The sequence below is a fragment of the Pleurodeles waltl genome, chromosome 9, assembly GCF_031143425.1.
Source record: "Pleurodeles waltl isolate 20211129_DDA chromosome 9, aPleWal1.hap1.20221129, whole genome shotgun sequence".
In the NCBI taxonomy this organism is placed as follows: Eukaryota; Metazoa; Chordata; class Amphibia; order Caudata; family Salamandridae; genus Pleurodeles; species Pleurodeles waltl.
In genome coordinates, this window is record NC_090448.1 from 520,292,179 (window position 1) to 520,316,032 (window position 23,854).

Sequence of the window (23,854 nt, forward strand, 5' to 3'; positions counted from 1 at the left end):
CAATTAACTTTCATTCGGGCATTTCAAGTGCAAGGAAAATAAAAATAATGTTATTTTTGGCTGAAAAAAGGAATTCTACAAACTAGATCAGAGCGCTTCTATTTATACCTAACAATTTCTGAAACTCTTTATTCCATGCACCTGCATTGTTTCCACGTATCTTTATCTCCACTTGCAGCAGTATGGACTATGCTGCATGTACAAGAGGCCTCAATGTAACATTTCAAACACGCTTCTACAATCACTTTGGTACGCACATCCGGTCGCACCGGAAGTAAGGTTAGTTGGCTGTGCCGACCTTATTGGGAACACGGGATGATACTGCCGGGAAATCAAAGAGGTACGTGAAAAGTGAAATGATTGCTTTTCTTGGCCCTTTTTAAATGTGTTATTTAACGACTAAAAGTTGTAGCTTTCAGCCCGTTTCCCAATTGCTGTGAGGTAAATGCATGATTAGCGAAAGAGCGGGATCAGATTGCAGCCCGAAATGGCGGGCGGGGGGCGTTTTGGTTATTTTTCGTTTTGGGTCTCGCTTCTAAAATATTATTTGATTCTGCAGCAATCTTCTAGTTCTTCTTGATGTAATCATGGTTATGAAGTCTTTAGGGTCTGTCCCGGAAGTATTCTTTGAGAGACTAAGCTCAAGTAAGGCGTATTTTACCAAAAAGTAGGCAGCCATGTATTTGGGCTTTTTAAATATATGCATTCTGTTTCATTGCTCCTATTACTCATCTGCTACAGCTAACTTGTCTTACATCTTTTTTTCTGATGGTTAATAAAAGCCTCTTGTATTTTTCACTTTTTGGCCTTTCTGGTCTGTACATTAATAGTGCTTCAATCCCTTAGAATCGAGTTCCACCACATACACCTAAAAACATATCCTTGACCTTTTAGAGACGGCACTTTATAGTTTCTAATAGAACGAGAGTATGCTTTTTTTTTTTAGTTTTATGTACCTGTTAGCGCGTCCGTCCTTTATAAGTAAACTTACAAGGAGATATGCGTATAGGTCGATGAACCTTTTGACTCGCTTAGAATAAGTCTGCCATAGTTCTAGCATAGTACACTATAATCGATACACAAAAATTAATAGTCATTAGTCAATCAAAATCAGTAATCCGTTTAGTCAGTAATTGTCACACACCATGACTTCTTAGTCATTAATAACCACACGTTTAGTAAAGTTTTAGTAATTTTTATTTCCCTTTTGGTTAATATACTAAGCCATACGGATTAACACTCAAACTCAATCTCAATTGCATATAAGAACATTATTAGTTAACCAGTAGATGCCAGAAACACAATCTAATTAAGGCTTGCATCACAGTACATTCTAAAGCATCAGCACAAATCAACATTAGAATCAGCTTCAAGATTTCAGTTCCATCCATAAAGTTCAGCAAAACAGTTCGTCAATATTTGTCTCTATAATCTGTCAATCTTCATGTAGGAAAACTCTCACCTAACCCAAATAAGCATCGGCATGTGGGGCTTCATGCAAAACAATTTAGAACAAGAATTTAGAAAACATCTAGCTAAAGAAACTCACTAAGACAACGCATTTAGTACCTAGAAAAAAAGGCACACAATTTAATCTAGTCATATTGTCAGATCTACCTATCCACGGTATGGGTCAGCAAACAGAATCAGTCTTCATCTCCAGGTCATCAGTCGATCAGCATCACATCAGGCTCTCAGTCAAAGAGTATGAGCCCAATGACAGAATCTCGAATCTCTCCTTTTCCTCAATCTCGCATCACAAAATCAGAATTAAGTCTGAAGTCTTTTCCCTCTGTCACATTGTTATATCAAAGTCACCCAAACTATCCCCTAATTTCCAATTGGTCACTTAATCAGACGTTATTACCCTATCCAGTAGTGTCTGTGTACCAAATCTATGACTTCTATTATTTCGCACTTCACACGTTGTTGATTGGTCCGCTTTACGATGTTCTCATCATCCGGCTCGTCGGGTATCAAAATTGTTGCATCTTCTTCTCCAGTCAGTGTCTTCATTGGGAAAGTACATCTAGCGCATATTACACACGATTGTTGCATTTTGTGGAAACATCATCTCCTGTATGTTGATTCCCATAGAAGCTTCTGCTAACCATTTTATTAAAACAATGAACATTTCTCAGTTAGTTCACCCTGTCAGCATTTTTCATTAAACGTTAAGAAATACAGCTTCTGCATGAGGCCTGGCAAAACTAGGCCATGACATTTGCTAAGTTAAGGCCTACAATTGATAAGCAGAAACATAGATTATAACTCTCAATATGATATATTATTATTACATTAATCTAATACATTTTCAATATTTCATATCTTAATCATTCATTTAGTATATTTCGTGAAGACTAGTGGCCATTCTCCGAGGTCACAATTCCAAACATGCACATTATTTTCTACGTTATTCATTTTTCTACATAATTCATAATTCGTAAACATTCATTAATACTTTCTAATTAAGACATCTGCGTTAGCATAGCAGAACTCGACCTGGAGGGATTGGTGCACTTTACATGGGCACCAGTTCTATTACACATGGTCACATCTTTTTCCTCTAGCCAGGGGAAATTTAAAGTGATTTTCTAGGAACCACAGGATGTCAAATCCCTGAATGTTGAGCCAGCGCTGACCCTTGAACCTGGTTCCTCAGTTCCACTGACGAAGCTCTGGCCATAACACTGTATCTTTTTTTCAGGTTTTATCTGGCAGTTCCGGCAGGTGTAGGCATATTCCTGCCCTTGCTACCAATTTTTAAGGTATAGGCTAAATTCTTTTGGCAGACCCTGTCCATAGGAGTTTCACAATGGAGTCCTGTGGCTTTTTCTAGGGCACGTCTATCTATCACAATTTGAGGCTGAATTTTCCAGAAGCAGTCAGTTTTTTTACCTCACATAGGCTTTAAGCCATAGGTTTCCAAAGCTATTCATCGATCACTGCTGGGTTTGTCAGCTGGGGCTGAGACATTTTCAATATTAGGGAAGAAACAGCAATACAAACGTCTGGTGTGTAATCATGGTAAAAATGCTTGCTGTCTCTCCATCCCATTACTAATGGTACCTCGATTCTTGGGAAGCCGTCAACAGCACTTTTATTGGACTACGCTTATACCGAATCACACAGTGAAATTAGAACCGTACTCCTTACTTGTGCCCTTTTCCCTGCAGACATGTTTATTTTCAGTCTTGCCCGTGGTAAGGGGTGAGGTGGTGTGAGACATAATCCCTAGAGCATCAAGTGCTGGAACTAGAAGGAAGGCGGGTGCTGAAAGATGACCCCTCCACAATGCACATTCTCATGATTCTGCGTAGGGAGTACCAAGTACTAGCAAATGAAGAAGCGGAAGCCCAGGCACTTGCAACACAACACTGCCTATATGAGGCGGGTGATAGAGCATGCAGGCTCTTAGTGTGGTTAAGCAACCGCAGGAGGGAAGCACGATGGGTGTACAAAATTCAGGGGTCCACAGTGAATGACACAATACGGACCAGGGAATATCTAACAAGTTTGCATGATTCTATCGGGAGCAGCTATACAGAGAACGTAAGCATTCAGATACCTCCCAAATCAGAAGATATCTATTGAGAGTGCAAATCCCATGCCTGTCTCCAGAAGATCGCAACGCCCTAGAAAAGAAAGCTGGACCTAATAGACGTCAGGGAATCCATGGTCGAACTGAAGACAGTCAAAATGCCTGGGTCCAGTGTCATCCTGGCGGAGTTCCTAAAGAAGAATGTTGACATTCCCTGTCCATATCTACTTTATGTGTTCAATTAAGCCAAGACACAGGGAACACCTCCAGGGATGTGGAATTCCTATCGCCCGATCTTGTTTGGGGTCAAGGGCAACAAGTTTTTATGTTTACTTTGTCCTTGGGACAAGTAGGCCCAACCCCCTGCAGCACAAACCCTTTGGCTGCCTGTTTACAGAGAGTTGAACTCTCTGCAGTTGAGATAATGTGTTTCCAAAGGATAATGCTGTTCGAACTTGTATTTATGGTTCATTATTTGAAAGCCTTCATTATTAGGGTGCGTGCTGTAAATAAATGTTTTAAGGTCACACTTCACTACTGACGTTGGTTCCAGTACAAAAAAATAAAACGTGTACACACATGTTTGAAAAGTTTAGGCTAAGAGGCTAAGTATAATGCTCCCAGAATGCTCTCTGATTATATGCAAATGAAGTGTCATTTAGTAAAATGTGTTGATGCATGCTAGTATTTCCCAAAAATATTTCTAATGGAAAATCAGTGTAACCATTTTCAACACTATTATGGGAAGCATGAAAATAAACAAACACTGACAAAGCCAACTGATCTGACATATTTTTATAAGTCTTTTAGTTTTATCAATGCGTGTCTTGTTTTGACATGGCTTTTGTAACACTTTATTGTTGTGGCAGCTACCAGGCCCTCAACATTGTAACAAACATTGGCAAAACCCCCCCAAAAAGTTTTTGAACTCTTAAAGCACACGTTGCCACCAGCGGCATAACAAAGGTCCCGCAGCCGCCCTCCAGGGGGCCCCGTCAGCACAGCACCTGCCCTGAGTGAGTCTGGAGAGGGTGCTCCTCCATGTTCTTTGCAAAGGGGCACCCTCCAGTTTCGTTACGTCACTGATTGCCACTGTAGTTCCTGACACTGAACAAAACTACTTTGTGTGGCAATATGCTCCTTGTGGAAGAGCAGAATGCGATCACTCACAGTAAAGCCAGCCAAAAGAGAGAGAAATAGAAGTTTAATAAAAACAAAATGTCTTTGTTAACACCAGACCTAATTAGGGACCAAGACCCACATGTAGGTAGCTTTTTGCATGTCGCAAACAGCGACTTTCGCTGTTTGCGACGTGCAAAAAGCACATTGCGATGCACAAACCCAGTTTTGCGATTCAGTAACCTGGTTACCGAATCACAAAACGGGTTTGCGACTCGCAATTAGTAAGAGGTGTTCCCTTCCTAATTGCAACTCGCAGTGCAATGTAGGATTGTTTTGTGACCGCGAACGCGGGCGCAAACCAATCGCAGTTTGCACCCATTTCAAATGGGTGCTAACACTTTCGCAAAAGGGAAGGGATCCCCATGGGACCCCTTTCCCATTGTGAATGTCACTGTAAAAAAAATTTCAGAGCAAGCAGTGTCCTGTGGACCACTGCCTGCTCTGAAAAAATGAAACGAAAACGTTTCATTTTTCGTTTTTGTTATGCATCTCGTTTTCCTTTAAGGAAAACGGGCTACATTACAAAAAAAACTGCTTTATTGAAAAGCAGTCACAGACATGGTGGTCTGCTGTCTCCAGCAGGCCACCATTCGTGAGGGGGTCGCAAATTGCGACCCACCTCATGATTATTCATGATGTGGGCATTTGCGAAGCCCTTGCGAATCACAGATGGTGTCAAGGACACCATCCTACATTCGGATTTGCGACTCGCAATTTGCAGGTCACAAATCTGAACCTACCTACTTGTGGCCCCAAATTCTTAAAGAAAGTCACAAAAGTGCACCCATGGTATATGTCGTACCCCTATAAAATATTTGTGAACTGTATTTTAGCGTGGGTAAATACGATGTGTAGATTTGCTCATGTGAAAATCTATTGAGCATTTGCAAGTTCATTTTCCCTCCAGCCACTTTCTTCCCAACCCTGGAAGAAGTTCTAATTCTGCCATTGTCAGGAGTAAATGTCCAACCTTTCTTATTATGGGAAAATATTAGAGAGAAGCTGGTAAAAATCTTTAAAACATGCAGGTTAGTAGGTTTGCAGACTCAAAGGCATTCCAGCCCTGGAACTATTGCTTACTGCTTCCTCCAGCCCCAGTATGCAGATCTGCAGAAAGGTGGCAAAATAAGGAAATTTCTACAGGAGGGATTGAAACTCCAAGTATTCAAGCCCTACTATGGTAGTAGCCCTGGCATAATCAGAGAGGCTATTAATTGCTGCCATAATTTGTCGCCACACTACATGGCACCAAAGGGACAAGTAGATCTTTTTACAGGACAAGTAGATTTGAGAAGCAACCTGTCCCCTGGACAAGTAGATATTTTAATAAATTCCACACCCCTGACCTCCCATGGGACCTGCAGAGGGCAACGCTAATAGTGATTCAGAAACCAGGAAACCACCTACTGAATGTGGTTCCTATTGCCCGATTTCACTTCTTAACATCAAGACAAAGATGTTGGCAATCATACTGCCGATGAGACTAATAGCTGTAATAGGCCCACTGATAAATCAAAACTAATCGGGTTTCATGCCCGAGAGGTCAATAAGACTCAATCTTCGCAGACTTCATAGCTAGTTGTCTGCATTGCGGTCAAGTATAGAACCCCATTTACAACTGTCACTAGATGCCAAAAAGAAGTTGATGTGGTCCATTGGCAATTCATGAAACAAACATTGGTGGGATTTGGGTTTGGGCCAATCTTTATGGCTTGGATAACCCTACTTTACACAAACCCAATCGCAACGGTCCGCATCACTGGGGCCATGTCTCCAATAGAGATGGAGACAAGGCAGGGCTGCTCCCTCTCACCACTGCTGTTTGCCCTCACATTAGAACCCCTGGCATGAACAGTCTATACGCATATGGACATACCTGGATTCCAAATAGAACAGGGAAGCGGGGATGATTAACGTATATCGCTCTGTGCAGATGATATTCTCCTATTTATTACCCAACCCAGGGAGACACTTCCTCGGACCGGACATTTTTTTAACACTTCAGTACTCTTTTCGGCTATGGAATCTTTTGGTCCAAATCAAGTCTCCACATCGCTGGAGGACGCCTGGGACAGTTGACCCCGACGAACACCCTTGAGATAGAGGAAGAGGCATTCAAATACTTGGGGGGTGTATGTGACCCAAGACTCAGAAAAGGCTCTGTGTTGTATCGTCCCAACAGTCATGGAAGATCTCCATATAGACATGGGGAGGTGGGGGAAATTGCCACTGACACTGTTCGGCAATGTAGCGTTATATAAGATGATCACCATCACCGAATGATTATACATTGTCCAAAATGCTTATGTCAAGATTCCAGAGAATGTATTCTCCAGACTCGAGGGAGAGGTACGCAAGCTGCTTTGGAGCAGGAGACAGCCCCGGGTCTCCCTACAGGCACTCCAACGCAACCCATATAATGGGGTTATCACCCTCCCAGACTTCAGGGCTTGCTACTGGGCAGCACATCTCATATTAATTAACAACTGGCTGCATGCACTGGGGGATCATCCAAAATATTTACTGCAAAGGAGTCGGTTTAAGGAACAAACCCAGATGCCTTATCTGTATGGAAGGAAGGGGACAGAGAGGCTTTTGGGTCCCACATAACTAGTGATAATGGCATAGAGTAGGACGGGGCAGAAAATGGGCCGGCACCCAAAACTCACACGCAAAACCCTCTTGTGGTTGGGTAGTTGACTAAGGGAGATAGGCAAATGTCAAGACTTTGAACCTGGGACATGATCAGAAATTCCAGGTTGGGAGACCTGGTAAAGGAAGGGTGTCTCAAGTCATTCGACAACTTACAAGCAGAATACCAAATGTCCCACTCACAGTGCTACAAATATCTGCAGTTGGCAGACGCATGGCAGGCAGAGAACCTAGATCTGACAGACCTTCCTGAGTACGCCCCATTAGAAGGGAGGCTACTGCTAGTGCAATTTGACCAGAAAGCAGTGTCATGAACAATCAATAACAATATGCTAAACACGCTGGGAGGCCTTAGAGAGAAATGGGAGCAGGAACTGGGGACAATGGAAGACATTGATTGGGAGGTGGCCCTGGTGCACCCATGGGAAGTAACAATTACAATACACCTGAGACAAATGCAATTTAAGATCTTACACTAGGTGTACTATCACAGGGCTAGGCTTCATAGTTACGTGATGGCAGAGTCACCTGACTGTCTGAGATGCGGGACCCACAGGGAAACATATCTTCACACACACTAGGAATGTCCCTCTATTCAGACATATTGGTCCACGATCCTGGGAGAACTGAGCGGATACCGGAGGTGGAGATCCCCATGGATCTCAGGTATGTGCTTTTGGGGATACCCATGGAAGTGGACCTCCTGCAACCTAAGCTCGTCTTTGCCATTCTGGGGCTAGTGGTGGCGAAGAGGGGTGTGGCAATACACTGGGGAGCACCAGCACCTCCCACATTGGGGGAATGGAGGTCTGTGATTAACATGTATATGATGCAGGAAAAAGTAACATACAAGGCCAGAGGGTGCCCGAGGAAGTTCCTAAGATCTGAAGACCATAGAGACAGTAATACGATATTTCAGAGGGGGACATATCTGGGAGTCTCACTGCCTTCAGTGGGTAAGAATACGGCAGCGGGGGGAGCCCTAAGAACGGAGCACTATGGTGGAAGGGCATACCACTTCTCCATTGCAACTTCCGCTGCTATATCCCGGAGACCCGAAGGACTACAATCTGTCTATTCTGTGATTGCCTGCCATTACTGAACCCTCTTTGGGTTTTTATGTTTGGAATATTTAAAAATGTCAATAAAAATATATTTTTAAAAAACATTGTAATATGGGGTCTCTAGTGCCAGATATCTTGGGTTAATGCTCAAATGAACATCTTTCTATTTTGACTGTAAATGGCACCTTATTTTTATTTATTTATTTATTTGAATCAAAGCAGTGTCAAGAATTTGCTTTTTAATACTCTTAGTCTTTTTTTTTAATAACTGCCTCTGTCATTGTAATGCCACATTTTATTTTTTGTCTATCTCCTCTTGTGTTTTATTTCAAAAATCTGCAATAAAAATATTTAAAATTAAAAAAGAAGCACCATTTCAAACATAAATATTTTATAAAATGTGTGCACATATGATGTGTAGTGCCAAAATGGGTTATTAAGTCTTATTTATTATAAAACTGCATATGCAGATACATTTTTTTGTAAAACTTAGGCTTATGAGTAATTCATAAATGAAGCTAAGATGGCACAAAGCATCAGTTTTACCAAGCTCAATGCACAAAGTAATGCACAGATGGGAGGTGGGGTGGAGAAATACAAGTCTATGAATTGACAGTATTTAAATCATTAATGGCGCTAACTCAAAGCTAAAATTACTGGTGGTGCTAGTAAAATACTGTTCCCATGGCAGTCCTAATTGGACCATTCTTCTATTTTGTATCTGAGGAGCCAGGCCAGCTTTCATCTTTCTCACCAGGAGTAGGCATTTTCATAGGTCATAAGTGGCAGAACTTGCTCTTACCTGCATCACTGACAATGGTAAGAGGAGCAAGAACTGCTGTGAGACATTTTGTGTCTGTACCAGTGGTCTATGCTCACATCAAGTAGGGTGCTCACAAGGCCAAACTGGTAGTTACACGTCCCTGCCTAAACCCCTTCCTTAACCCCTCATTAGTCCTCCCTGTTGCCCAGGACCCATTTAGTAGTAGTTCCCATTTTCAGACACTCCACTCTCTCTCACACATTTACTACTAAAATTTATGCTAGATCTCTGCACAGAAAATGATAGGAGAGACTTAAACACTGCATATTGGTTTGTGAGTAGCATTTTGTAGTACCACAAAACTTATTACAAAATGTAGTTTGCAAATACACCCCTTAGTGTTTCGACACCTAGATATGGTTGCATTCATCATCAAATGACTTGCTCTACAGTAAAGTGCATTCTGCTGTGATCACTGATGAGAACCGTACTACTCGCCATCAAGACCATCTCACAAACAATGACAGTGGATGCCATCACGTAAGCTGAGATGTATAAGTGCATTACTTACCTGGAACTGCATAGAATAACCTGCATGCCTATTTCTACTTTGCATGGTGACATGGTATCCATTTTTAAAGACTTATTACTTTCTTGTAATACAGAATAAATGTAGTGCATTAATTGCCTCGACTGTAAATCACTTTTAACAACTTTAAAAAAATATGAATGAACAAGTATGAAAAGTATTTTATAAATAGTTGCATAAAAGTGGTTTTGTGTTCACTGGATTCTCTTTTTCAGGAAAGGGGAGACTATGATCGTTTGATAACTTAAACTGCATAATTTCACTCAGGGATAAAGACACTTGCTCCCTAAGGAAATTATGTATGACTTGTCAATCATTAAAGGAGAGAACGCCTAGTCCTCTGATTGCACCTCAATCTGTACGAACGAGGAGTGTATAGTTTTACAAGCAAAATTAAGAGGTGTACAGTCTTAGAATGACTGCCTAAAAGGTAAGTATTCTATTTTGAACAGATCGCAACCAATTTTCAGAGATCTACTTCTCACAACACCCAAGTCCATATCACTTTTTTGACTCTCCCGACCTGTGTAGCCCAAAAATATGTTTGTGCCCCCAAGTCCGCTCACTTGAAACTATTTTTTTTCATTATAACACAGTTATGGGGCACATGCAGAAAGGAGATGGCTAAAAATCATTTGCAGAAAGCAGTCTGCATTGACAAGGGAAAACATCCTATGAAGAATCTTAAACGTTATCAAAAAAAGGCAGTGGCTTATTTGCAATACAAAGGGTGATTTGCTTTACTTTTTTCCCTTTTGGACCATTATTTCTGAGCTACAATCTGAAAGTATTATTCTGAACATATTACAGACATATCTACTTTATTTTCTGGATTTAAATCATCATGTTGTTACCGTTAGATGTGCTAATCCTAGATGTGAAATTACTATCCACAGACGGCCACTTAATATTTTTACATTATTTTTAAAATAATATGATGGTGTGTATGTCAGAACTTTGTGTGGCTATTTGCAGGTTGATGTGTAGGAGCATATGACTGATTCCCCTAGTCTTCCTGATACAGAAATTACATTATCCCAAAGAGAGGATTGCACAAGCTGTTGGAAGCCCCTCCTCACTGATTTGAGTGTGATAAATGTTTGCCGAAAGAAAACTGCCACGTTGTTACGAAGGCTCGTGATGGAACTGCTGCCCTTGATGAATATATGGGTGATATTTAATAAAGTAGTTCAGGAGTCTTAACTACCTTTCTGTCAGAGATTTGTAAAAAGACAGTAATATGTTAAAAATGTTAAAACATTTTGGCACATGTGGTACCTATTGCATATCCAGTGAACCATTAAGGATTCTATTGTTGTTTTGCATCACCTTTTGAATCTTGACCAATTGTCTCCAAATGAGTAGATGTGCTCTGGTCCTAGGAAAAGAGCTCTAACGTGAAGTCTAGGTATTGCAGCCTGCAGTGATGCCACACACTGCTGCAAGCATTAACTCACACTTACAGCACTCTCACTGTAGCTGTGCAGCCCTGTTTCTTAACTTGGGTGAAGGACCATTTTAGGCACCAGATTCTTGTCGCTAGGGCAATATATTTTGACTAATTGAACTCACTCTCTTAAGACTTCCTGCTGCCTAATAATTGGGTCAATGTAGGGCATAACTGGGAAGCTACTCTTCCTTTACTTCTGAGTAGGAGATGAAAGTGAAATAGTATGCTTTGCAGGTTGCCCATCTCTGGTTACATATTATAACTACTGGGTTGATCTTCTGACTATTACTGTATGGCTGTTCAGGAAGGGATGTTTGTTTCACCTCCTCTAATATGACGACCTATTATCACCCTTGATCCGGTGATCCCTCACCATAAACAAACTGTACTGGCTGTTGAAAGCTGCTACTGCTCTTTGGAGAGTTTTGAGGGACTGCAAACTCCAGAATCCCAGTGTGAGCCCAGGAGGAGGGGCTATTCAACTTTAAAAGCCTGCTGCTGACCCATGGGACGTGCCCGGGCAAAGACCAGGCCAAGAGTGAGTCTGTCTGCGCCACTCAGAGCCCGGAAGAGGCTGGGCTCCTTCTCTTTGACCTGCTTTTTGAAGATAATCAGATTACTTGATACTGGAGGTTCTCAGAGTACTGAGCGAAGCAGGGAAGCCTGGGAGTGACATTTGATTTTGTATATTGTTTGTGGTAGTAGCCATATAGAGACAGCTGGGGAAAAAGATCGTAATTGGTGTTTCACCTGCTTCTATCTTTCCTCTTATAAGTACTTCCATTGACAGGATGTTGGGAAGGGCCATGGGGGTCATTATCGTGGAAATTGCCCTCACAGAAGAAAGGCTTTCTTTGAATTCTGACACTGGCATACCTCCCATTGCAGATAGAGCACCTTCACGTTTGCTGGTGTCACCTTCTTGTGCTTTTGAGAATCTCCCAGATATGGTCATATTGCAAAACAGAAGCCCGGCTCAGACCATTCATAATGGCCCCACAACAGCAGTCAAATGTAAGAGGATAAAGAGGGGGGCCCGGACTAACTTGATAGAGGCTAACGCACAAACTCATCATTCCATAACCTTGGCTTCTATCAGTCCGTCACATTCTATTATGGTGAAAGCCATGGATGCCCACCAATCAGGTGTCTTAGATAGGGAGCATTTAATGAAAAGTTGTTTTTATCAAAATTAAAGAGCTGCTATAGTCTAACCTGTCACCCTTGATTCACCGCTTGGAAGCCATCAAATCACAGCTTACTGTTTGTTGTCACTGATTCACTGGCCAGTCTTGAGCCAAATTTGGTTTACCAGGGGCTTGGATCCATTCCGTTATGTGGCTCCGGCAAGCCTTTCAAGTCCTTACCAGTTGTAAGGGTGGGTTGGGGGAGTGAGTAAACTGGCCAACAGGATTTGGTAGGGTTAAAGGGTAAGAGGCCTAACTTCATTTTCAGCCAAGTGCACATTAACTTTCCACCTGCAGCTTGTACTTAAATTTCCGTTCTTATTGTAGTAACCACCCCCAAAATGGGAAAATCAGTGGGAGTGCCACAAGAAGCAATTAAATACCTACTTGACTGGCTTGTTAGTCATAGGGAATTCCCATTCCATCAGGTGGAGAGCATTCTGTTCACCAGTAGGATTGGCCCCATACCTATTGAAGCTCATGGAGACTGTCATTATTAATTTTAGATCCCCACCACTGGTACAAAGGCTACTATTAGGGAACTTCAGTAATGGCCTTGTGAGAAGTTGCATCATCTTGGTACCTCTTGGCATCTTCCATGAGGCCTGCCACTACCTTTCTTTACATCAGAATCAGGAGATCTGAGTTTAGCAGAGGTGGCCCTAATAGCCTGCGTAACCTACCTCCTGAGACCATAGGTTCACAAGAGACTGGGCCACTTATTACTCTACTGAAACAAACAAGGGGCCAGTTTTTGATGCCAGTTGCTAACCGAATTGAAGCCCTACCTGACATTGACTGACCAGTATGAAGGTACCCAGTATCCCTGCCATCAGTACATAGTAAAGGGTCCATTGACTCCACAAGGGTTCATTCTTTAGAATCAGTATGCGTCAGGCATTCCTTTTCCTTTTTGAGTTGGAATGTTGCAGGTCCTAAGGACAAGATTAGTGAACCAGATTAGCACAATTTTAGGAACTAGTTATGATATTATTGCTTTTCAGGAAACTTGGCCACCTCACCACTCATGGTTTGGCTTTGCCTGTTATTCGAGGCGTGCTGTAACATTGTTACAGGGCAGAGCCATGGATGGACTCTTGGTTTGGTTCCATCTGAATTTTAATGTAAAAGGCTCAGTGATTGACACAGGCATTGGTGCCTTCCAACTTCTTCGGATTAAGGATAATTTGATTTTATTTTTATCTAGTTCATTTTCATTGTAATGAATTTAGTAATCAGTTAGTGTTTATTTTAGGGAATTTATTTTGTTTTTTTAGAATAGTTTGAAATGAACAGCGTCTGCAGTTACATTGCAACCAAAATACATTCTCTGTGATTATTTTAATGATACATTTATAGCAGATATTGAAGAGATGGAAGTAAAGCCCTGCCACACATGAGGATTTTAGAGAAGGCAGAAGGAAAAACCTGAGCCATTACCTAGTTGAAAAAGATTTTGTGGACATGGTCCTTTTTCTTTGAGAATGATTGTCTGTTTTTACCCCCATTTAGAAGGAATGGGCAGGTTTCTAATATTGATTATGTTTTTGTTACTAGAGATTCTCTTCCCTGGTTTTCACAGGGCACAGTTTTAGAGATCTGGTAGGGGTACAATAATGCATTTATGGGCGTTGGGTATTTCCCGATTCGGAAGGGTAAACCCCCAGCAGAAGCCATCAAAATTTCCCAGCACTCAGAAGATGGACTAAGTTTGGCATGGTTGCTTAAGGAACTTAGGGCTACCCTTTGTTTTCTTGTAAAGACATTTTTGTTATCTTTTTGGGTTGTTTAGTGGATGAGAGTGGGGAAGTACCTTTGGCCCATTTTAGTTTTTTTTTAATGTGCTAGTATTAAACCAACCAGACCAGCTCCAAAATATCCCTGGTGGTTTGATGGATCTTGTTTGGTTTCCAACCGCAGTTTGAAAAAGGCTCTTGTAACTAACCTAAGCGATTCCCGGGAAGTGCATGAGGCAAGGAAGTGTTATAAACATATCTTTAGGAGCAGGAAGACATTCTTGAATAATAAAGTCTGGGAACAGATTGTCCTGCAGCCACCAGAACATGTAGTGAAATGTTTTGGGATACAGTCAGTAAGATTCCCCTGAGAGATGCCCCTGCTTAACCCCTTTCATCCTGCAATATAACAGGTTCTCTTTGGGTTACACACTTCAGTTCTGTCTATCAAGTGGCAGAAGACAGGCCATGAATAGAATTATTGAGACTCATGTTGGGTAGCACACCTCCTTTGCAAATCACTCTGTCTGACATGGGGGACGCAATAAGACAAAGTTCTGGCGGTAAAGCTCCAGGGCCGGATGGGGTACCCATGGACCTTTTCAAGGGTAGCATTGATTTCTGGGGTCCCTTGCTTACTAATTTAACAACTCTTTTAGCCACAAGATCCTGAGGTCCTGAATGCCATTGATCATTGTTCCTATCTTTAAGAAAGGATATCAGAATTTGCCATGTGTTACTGCACAATCTCCCTCATTGATAGTGCAGTTAAGATTATTGGCAGGGTCATTTTCAAGTGGTTAAGAACCTGGTCATGTCAAAACAATGTCTTAAACCCCTATCAGTATGGCTTTCGCCCTGGGCTGTGTACGGTGGAAAAGTGTCTGAACCTGCAATAGATCTTGAGCAAATATACGATCACCAAACACAGTCCATTGTACTTGGCATTTATGGATTCTTCTACAGCTTTTGATTCAGTGAATAGGACTAAGCTGTGGCTTAAATTGTTGGATATGAGAGTTGAGATCACCTGTGTAAATTTTCTGCACAGTCTGCTTCTAAGGTGTTTTTTTAGTCCAACCGATGAAACCTCTGATGTCTTTTCTTTAGATAGTAGGGTGTGACAAGTTCCGTTTATTTTAAATGTGAATAATCTACACCCTCACTTGGGAGCCACCACCAATGAAGTTCCCATAACTGCTTTTGGTTCTGGCATTACTGTATGCCGATGGCGCTGTCCTGATGGCTAGGACTCAGAGAGCCCAGCATAGGTTTGTGGGATCCTTTGTTTCATTTGTGGGCAATCTTGATTTAGTAACAAATTTTGGGAAATCCCATATCATGGGTTGCGGGCCAGGGAAGAGACACATGGTGACTTGACAGTCCTTGATCAGTGATGGAGTTGTATGAGCAGTTTATCTTGGTGTCCCTTTTGATTCGCCTGGTTCTTGGCAACCCCAGATCAATATCTCAAGTATGAAATTAAGCAGGATGTCCGGGGCCATTTTGAATCTCTTTCAGACCACTCTTAGGGTCTCAGTGCCTCCTTTTCATAAAATATGTAATCAGCAATGTGTTTTAGAGGCTCTGTATGGTGCAGGGATCTGGGGATATCAAAACACTTCCGCTATACAGATTGAAGCAATTCACGTTTGTAGATGTCTTTATAATCTCCTGCCTATTAGTTCTCATTTTAGTTTGCACTCTGAGCTCTACCTATCCTACATTTCTAAAACAGTAAGTTGGGCCTGCTAATTTTTTTTTTTTTATGGGTTAGTGTTTGGTGAAACCCTGAGGCAGGTTTTAACAGGGAGATAACTTTAGATGGGCTAAAACGTGAACAAAGCCTTTCCATCCTTTGGCTGAATTTTGTTTACAAGACTTTTAATGAAATAGGATTGAGTGATCTATTTTGCATGCCGGTTACTTTGGCCAAATCAGATGAGATATGGATGAAAACCCATTTCAGGGATTATTGTTTTAATTAACGGTTGGACCTAGAATGTACTAAATGCTCCATTAGGGGATTATTTTGTAACTTTAGCCAAACCTGAGCCTGTGTTTTATCTCACTCTGAAATTCACCAGATGAAAAAGGTCACTAATTTTCTGCTCTAGGGCAGGTACTGCGTGGAGGTTATTATTCTTTTAAGGCTTAGTTTACCATTAGGGAACCAATTTGCTGGCCTGTCCTTATGATGAGACCCCCACGCAATCCTTGCTGCGCTTTTTTATGTGCATTTTATAGGCACTATTATGCTTTATTTCTTCAACCTATTTTAAATTTTTTAGCAAATTTGTAGTGTGGACAATGTGCGTCCTACATTTGCAGCCTTTACGAAGCCTTTTGGTGTGTTCCAGCATTAGTTCCTTTGTCAATTAAGCAGTAAAGAGTAGGAAAACACTGGAAGGGTGATTTATTGAGTTTAATGGCAATGTGCAATTTTGGTTGATGAACAGTTGAGATTTAACCCGGCTTATGATTCTTTTATCTTTTTGCTCTCTTTTGTATGTGATTTAGCTGAATGGTGTATTTTAAGGAAATATGTATTTGTTAGTGCTGTTTGTTTATTACTATGTTTTAACATAATATTAATATTCTGATAATGTAATTTTGTTGTACCTGTTTTATCTTTTATAAATGAAGATTGCTTTGACCTTTGCATTACCTTGCACATGTGCAGCACTCACACTCTGTAGCTGGCAGTCCAATTTTACAACTTGGGTGTAGAATCCTTTCAGACATCAGATACTTGTCGCCAGAGCAATCTCTTAACTAATTGAATACAGACTCTGAAGACTTCCTCCTCTCTAATAATTGGGTCCACGTAGGACACAACTGGGAAGGTGCTCTTTTCTGTTGAGCAGGAGATCAAAAAGTGAAATAGTATGCCTAGCAGATTGACCATCTCTGGCTACACATCTAAGTACGGAATTGATCTTCTGAATCTACTACTTTCTCTATCACAGTTCAGAAAGGGTTGTTTTTTCCCTCAACCTCTAACATGACTAATAACCTAATATCACTCTTGTTCCTGTGGTCACTCATCACAAACAAATCGTACTGACTGTTAAAAGCTTATGGTTTTGTTATCTTTCAGAGTTTATGAATTCTGTGTATAAGGCCAAAAGCTGGCGAGCCATAAATATCAAACCTATGCAGTGGAAACTTGCCTTAAAGAGCTGAAGAAAACAGGACATTTTGGAAGTAAACGAAGAAGAACTAATTTTCACTCGCCATTTTTTTCGACACATCTATTATTTATTTTTCGGGTACCAGGAGCCCTTTTGGGACCAAGTATGGGCTTCAGTTGAATAAAATAAAATTTAATTTTAAAGTCATTGTGGATTCATTTTATTTCAACATGTGTTTTGTTTAGTCTTTTCCCACAGATTACAATATTAGAAAAGTCAGGCAATGTCTTATACACAAATTAAGCCAATGTTCCCTGAATACGGGGTAGTATCATGAGTTAAAAGGTTTCTTTTGAATACAAAGTGTGTTGTAGTTTTGCTAATTCATACTTCAAAATTTTTATACACTCCCAACTCCCTTTTTATTGCGCAAAACTATATAGTATTATGCGAAAGCCAGAGTTTAAATTTAGCTGCTTGTTAGTTACTTAGAATTAATAAGACTGCATATAGAAGGTACATTTGTTACACTCACACAGTTTCCTGTTGTACTGAATGGTACATAGTTCATGCACTTCAAAGTACTTGCCTGGTAACAGATTAGTTGATCGAAAGTATTTGGTGCTGGATTTGAGAAAATCTGAATATAGAATGTTCTCATGTCATAGAACCCGCAATGAGTAATACAACCCACTCTTGATGATAAATCATTCATCGGTTGGCATCAAAATGTTTCCTCGAATCATCCAGGAGTAATTCACACTTGTCCTGAAGTTTTCCTGAAGTATCCTTTAGTAAGCCACGCTCATTCTTAAGTTTTCATGAAATCATTCTAGTGAAATCCACACTTACTCTAAAGTTGTTATGGAGTCATCCTGAACTAATTCACAGTCATCCAAAAGTTTTCCTGGACACATCCTGGAGTAATCCACAGTCATTGTTAAGTTATGGAATCATACTGCAGTAATTAACACACAACCTGAAGTTGTCATTTGTTTTTCCTAGAGTAGTTCAAGATCATCAGACTTGAAGTAATCAGGACACCATCCCAGAGTAATTTTTGTGATGACTCTGGAGTCATGTCATTGAAATATTTTGGCCTATACACATACTTTAGGATGGTTATGGATGACTTCACCAGATCATTACAGGAGTAGCCCAGCTGTATTCATCGAATTACTTCAGAATGACTCCAGGAAAATCTTCCTTTTGGCTTGGGACTGAGACACAAAATATTGGTCATGCCTGTTTAAAATAAAGAAATAAAACTCACACAGCCGAGCGGGATTGGGTTGTGTGTGGTTTGAGCCTAAGTACTAAGGCGAGAATGAGGATGCCCCATTCAATAACACTCTGAGCTCAGACAAGAATGGTGTTGTTAATGTGTCCTTTGAGTTATGGTCTGGCCTTTCAAATAATTAGAGGCAGGAAAAATAGTCACTTCCCACTTCCAACATGGCGCCTAAACTTAAAGTGGATGACCAGAATACAGTTATGTAATTTGCGGACCATTCTATCAGTGGCAATCAGTAGGAGGAAAACATTCAGCCGCTCTTGAACTTGGGGGTATATTTATGACCTTACTGGCATTTATGCCTTTTCGTATTCAATTCTGGATTAGTGACTGGGAGGCAATTTACTTCAAGCTTCAGCTGAGCCACCAGCTCTTCGACATTCACCCTGTCAACAGAACTGCGTGTTAGGGCATACCCTGTTGTTGCACCAGTCAGCCACAGGAGGGAAAAGTGCTGCATTTAAGCCTCTTAGCGGATTCTGCAGATCGGTAGTATATCTAAGACCCAGCCAGGCTGTGGGCTGAGGCTGGGATATCAGTGGAATTCCAATGAAAATGAATCAGTCGAGAACAGTCCGAAGGAATTCCAGCCCTCCCTCATCTTGTGAGACTGAAACTCATTTGCAGCTTTGGATTGAACATTACTCTCGTATGCAACCCATGCAACTTATGAGCACACTTCATGGCAATAGTATAGTAAATTCTAGGGTGGGAATTCTGCAGCGGCGAAAGACTGGGTGAGGGTGGATAGTAGCTTCTCCACCTCATGTATTCCCAAATGCCCACCATCACATTCTTGATGGCGGTGGATGAACAGTGCACACATTGCTTTGAGTGTTTTTCCTGCTCCAACCTAGGAGTTGGCACTGGGTATGGTAGAAGTGCTGCTATTGAAAATCTTTGCATGCTCAGTGGTTAATGGTTGTAGTGAATGAGAGCAAGAGTGTCCTGTAACAGTAAGATGAAACTGACAGGCTTCATCGCAGGTTGGGGTTCTTTGGGTCCCTAAAGTGCTCTGCACTTGAAATTTTTGCTTCTCTGCTACATCTGGTAACTAATGTGTTGCTGTTCTTCCTTTATTCACTTTCTCTTATCACTTGCAAAGTACATTAAAATTAGAAACTTTAACTACAGAAACATACAACTACACAGACATGATGTATTTTAGTAACATTATGGAAGCGTGCAAAAAGTTTTAGAAAATAACATATAAATGTGAAGGATTGTATATCTTAGTGTAATTAAGGGCTTTTGAGGCGCTCCTAGGACCTGCAGAATAAAACTTATGGTGTACAAGAGCTGGCTGAGGGATTGTAGGGATCAATGTAAGTACTCTCATGGCAGGTCTATAGGTTGCTTGATCTCCCTGAGCCCACTTGAGACCGGTTGTCTGGTTTAGAACTTCTGTGGGGTTGGCAGAATGTCTGTCGAGGACCATTAAAGATTTGGTAGAGGGGTCGTAAACACTTTGGGGGGGGCGGATGCAGAGTGGGTCTTATGGCTGCCTGATGGTTTCTGAGGTCCAACTTAACACAGGTTGATGATTTTCTCAGGGCTAGTTGAGATCCATGAGGGTGAGTGTAAGGTTTGAGGTGATTGGCTTGGGTGTCTTAGAACATGTTATGGTCAGGTAAGTGGGTTGAAGGACTCAGGGTGTGTTTAGGGTGTAGCTGGAGTGTCAGAGTAACATGAGGGATTCTGCAATTTATTTTGTACTCTGAAAGTTCACAAACAAAATATACATTTTTAATAAAGTAACTTTGTTTTTTTGCCTGTAATTTGTGTGTTCCACACTTTGAATTCAAATATTTAATGTTTAAAAGTTAGTAATATTTGTGTAAGTTGACATTGCCAAGGGATACTTATGCAAGTATTTAGCTTTTTCACTAAGATAAGTGCTGAGGTAGACAGGTGATAAATCAAGTTCAGTGTAGACAGTGAGAGGTACAACAACTAATTCAAATTTAAATAGGGTTATATTTAAATGCATTACATATATTGTATACTTAAATGGCGGCATGTTCTTTCTCTTTCTGCTTCTTACCCCGTTTTATTGCCTTTAACTTTCTTGTTCTGGGTTAAAGTGTGTTGACTAAAAATAAATTCAGGTCCCCCAAAACGCGTCCCAGCAAGCTCCACCTGCATCCACCTACTCAAATTAATCACTGATTATGTTTCTAAGTTTGACAAGTGAAATTTGGGGACAAGACTAAATTCTGTGAGGGAGGGCGTGGCTCCAAAAAGTAAGCCAGTCCCGTAAAGTCGTGATGTAACTACCCAGTGAATGGCATGGCTGTCTTGCAGAGAAGTGTAATTACTTTCCTCAATATGTATGGAAGTTCTGCAGAGAAGTGTCAGTACAGTTCCAATAAAGGTAGTCTACTCATAAAAGGAAGTCAGTACCACCCATTGATAGGAATAGAATGCTATGTTACTGTTCACTAAAAAATAAACTGCATCTGTACCAGAAGTGTTAATGCTATCCATCATTCATTTAAGAGCCCTGCTGAGAAACGTTGGTACTGTGTATTACTAGGATAGAAAGCGTTTGGATGTGCTAGTAAAGTCCCCACTAAAATAACTACAGCCAAGCTAATTATTAAGTTGTAGGAGCAGTCTTTTTCTGGTGTACCAGACCTTGTGAAAAGTTTTACCACTGTTAAGCCCTGCTGAAAAGTGTTGTCAGTGTAACATTTAAAATATGCTTCTGAGTTGAGGTGCATCACTTTTAACTTAGTGGTGACATGATGGGTATTGACGTCTGGTTGACCTAGACAGCCTAGTAGCTGCCTGTCACAATAACCTATTAACGACTGTCAAAAACCTAAGTCTTGCCGATAACCTTGTCCCACCAAAACAACGTGATTTACCAGAGCAGTTTTTCCCCTATCTAAGATGTCAAAAAAGCTGTCCAAGAGCTGTGATGTTGTGTTTACGTAAATGTGAATTATACCATCCCTGCGTTGTCTGTTAGTGCTCAAATAGTTGCCACGAAGATAGTTCCTTATAAGAAACCAAAGAAAACTTAACCTGCCATGTTTTGAACAGCGACTGATGGGGCATCCCGTGTTTGAAGTAATTGACTAATATCATAGCTGGAGCTCAAACAACTGACAAACTGAACTTCTCTTCATAATAGGTGACTTGTAGTGTAGTCTGTCGAGGCTCAAACTACAAAACGTATCCAATGCCTTCACTGGAAGTGTTCTGTTGGTGGCATAATTTGCACAGGATGTGATCCCTTCCCTGAAAGTGAGTATCGTAGCATACCAGGGCTCCAAAAGCTGTTTGAATTCTCATCTATCCATAGGGAATTCCATAAAGAATGGCAGAAGGACTACTTAGCTGAGGGTGGTCCAGGTTTAGGCTTGCCTCATGTATTTTTAATGGTCTGCTCGACTAAGTTGAGAGTGGGGCTGTCTATGGAGATGCAAACAATGGTGGTCACTTAGGTGACCAAGGAATTCCATTGGCATATTTTGGAATGTATGGTGGAGCAGTGAGGGGCAATTGGTGGGAGGAGAAAAGGAGAACTGCTACTGTTTATTGCCAGACATTTCAGTTGAATAAAGAGTTAACTATAAACCCTGCAGTTGGGACTTCTTACATGGTGACAAGGATGGGATCCTGGCCAGGGAACAGGTAGAGGGCATGTCCACCCCCGGAAATGTCTGCGAGGACTGTATTATGAGGAGTTTCAGTTATGTACTGACATTTACAAGAGCATTCTGAAGAGTAGTTATAGCTCTCTTTTCTACTTTTGTTGAGGTGGGGCATTAATGTGAAATTTCTGATCTGGAGACTGGTAAAGAGTTTCATTATGTTGTATTGTGAAATAAATGGTAAGTAATCTGTAAGGCATATAAACTGCGACGTGGAGAATTAAACATTACTTCTTAGTTTATTTGCAGCTGGTTTAATTTTTTTAAGTGACCTTAATTGCTCTTGGCATAGCGCTGAGGCGTATATGTGTGCTGTATAATGATAAGGTGCCAAATTCATATGCATCAATGTTGCATGGAATTCCCGCCTACAGGAACCTTAAAAGCACTTAAAGTTCAAAATACGCAACCTGCACTGCACGGAATCATCCGCAAGTATCTTCACAAGCGCATTAAAAAAACGAGCAGTAACAGCTGCACGTGCTCCTGTGGCTCATATCTTCCAGCGTGTAAGGCAGCTTGAAATCAGCTGTGTGAGTTCTGTTTTCTTCAACAATTGTGCACTCTGCCTATTCGAACATGTGCCACTGAGCTTTTGCACGGAGCATAGAAGGAAAAAAAATAACTAAAGGATGTCTTACAGCAGATCTGGTGATTAGCAATATATAATTTCAGTGTAATGATTGTCGGCAGAAAAAGGAAAAGCAAAAAAAAGCGAAACAATAAAACAAATTTGGAGTACTACTTAAGTCAATGGAACATTAGAGGAAAGCTACTGAGCCTAGGATTGAAGAAATAGGAAATATCAAGAGAAGCATGAAAATAATTGACAGTTACTGTTATTTATTGTGAGATTTTTATTTTAAATTGTTATGGTAATTTATTGTGTAAGATAATTATTTTAACTTTTTATGTTAGGTTTTTGTTTTGGATTTTTTGCAGTTGAAACCATACCATGGTTGACCAGGGTATGACCTCTCCACAATTTTTAATGACCCCCCCTAGTGATCCAATCATGTCTTGGAAACATCTGAAAAGTTGTTTTTAACATATGTACTTGCAGTTGGAGGGGATAAATATGGTCCAGTGAGAAGACGAGCTGTCTTACTTTATCACTTGGTAGTGAAGAGGAGAAGAATATATAAAGACCTATATTGACACCCAAATCAAATGTTGTACTTGAACGTCATATGTTTGTTCTTCTTCATGGGTGCAATATGAAGATAATGCATTTTATGTGGCAACGTTGAGAGGCTTAGCTGTGGACTGCCGGTTTGAAAAATTAAATAACTCACTGATAAGAGATCAGATAGTGCGATGTTCCAATGATAAAAGAATGAAGTAAAAACTTTTGATGAAGGATCATACATTAGAGGGGTCTATTCAAATAACAAAGGGCATTGAACAGAGCCATGTGTTTGAAGGAGATTGGAAGTCATCAAGTGGTGGGAAGGAAACGAAGATGAAGGGAAGAAAAAGAAAGAGGCAAAGACAACACTTGATTTCTCAAAGATTAAAGAAGAGAAATGTGCCATCTAGAGAGAGAAAATGTTTTTGTTGTGGTGAACCAGGACATATTACTTCAAACTTTATTTGTGCT

At 40.8% G+C, this 23,854-nt stretch overlaps 1 long non-coding RNA gene across 1 annotated transcript; it reads left to right on the forward strand.

The window, feature by feature from the left end:
- The first annotated feature begins 251 nt into the window (after positions 1–251).
- LOC138258664 (uncharacterized) lies at positions 252–17,501 on the forward strand. The gene is made up of 2 exons (XR_011198488.1): positions 252–340; positions 17,265–17,501. It is a non-coding gene; the product is annotated as an uncharacterized lncRNA (long non-coding RNA).
- Positions 17,502–23,854: the final 6,353 nt, after the last annotated feature.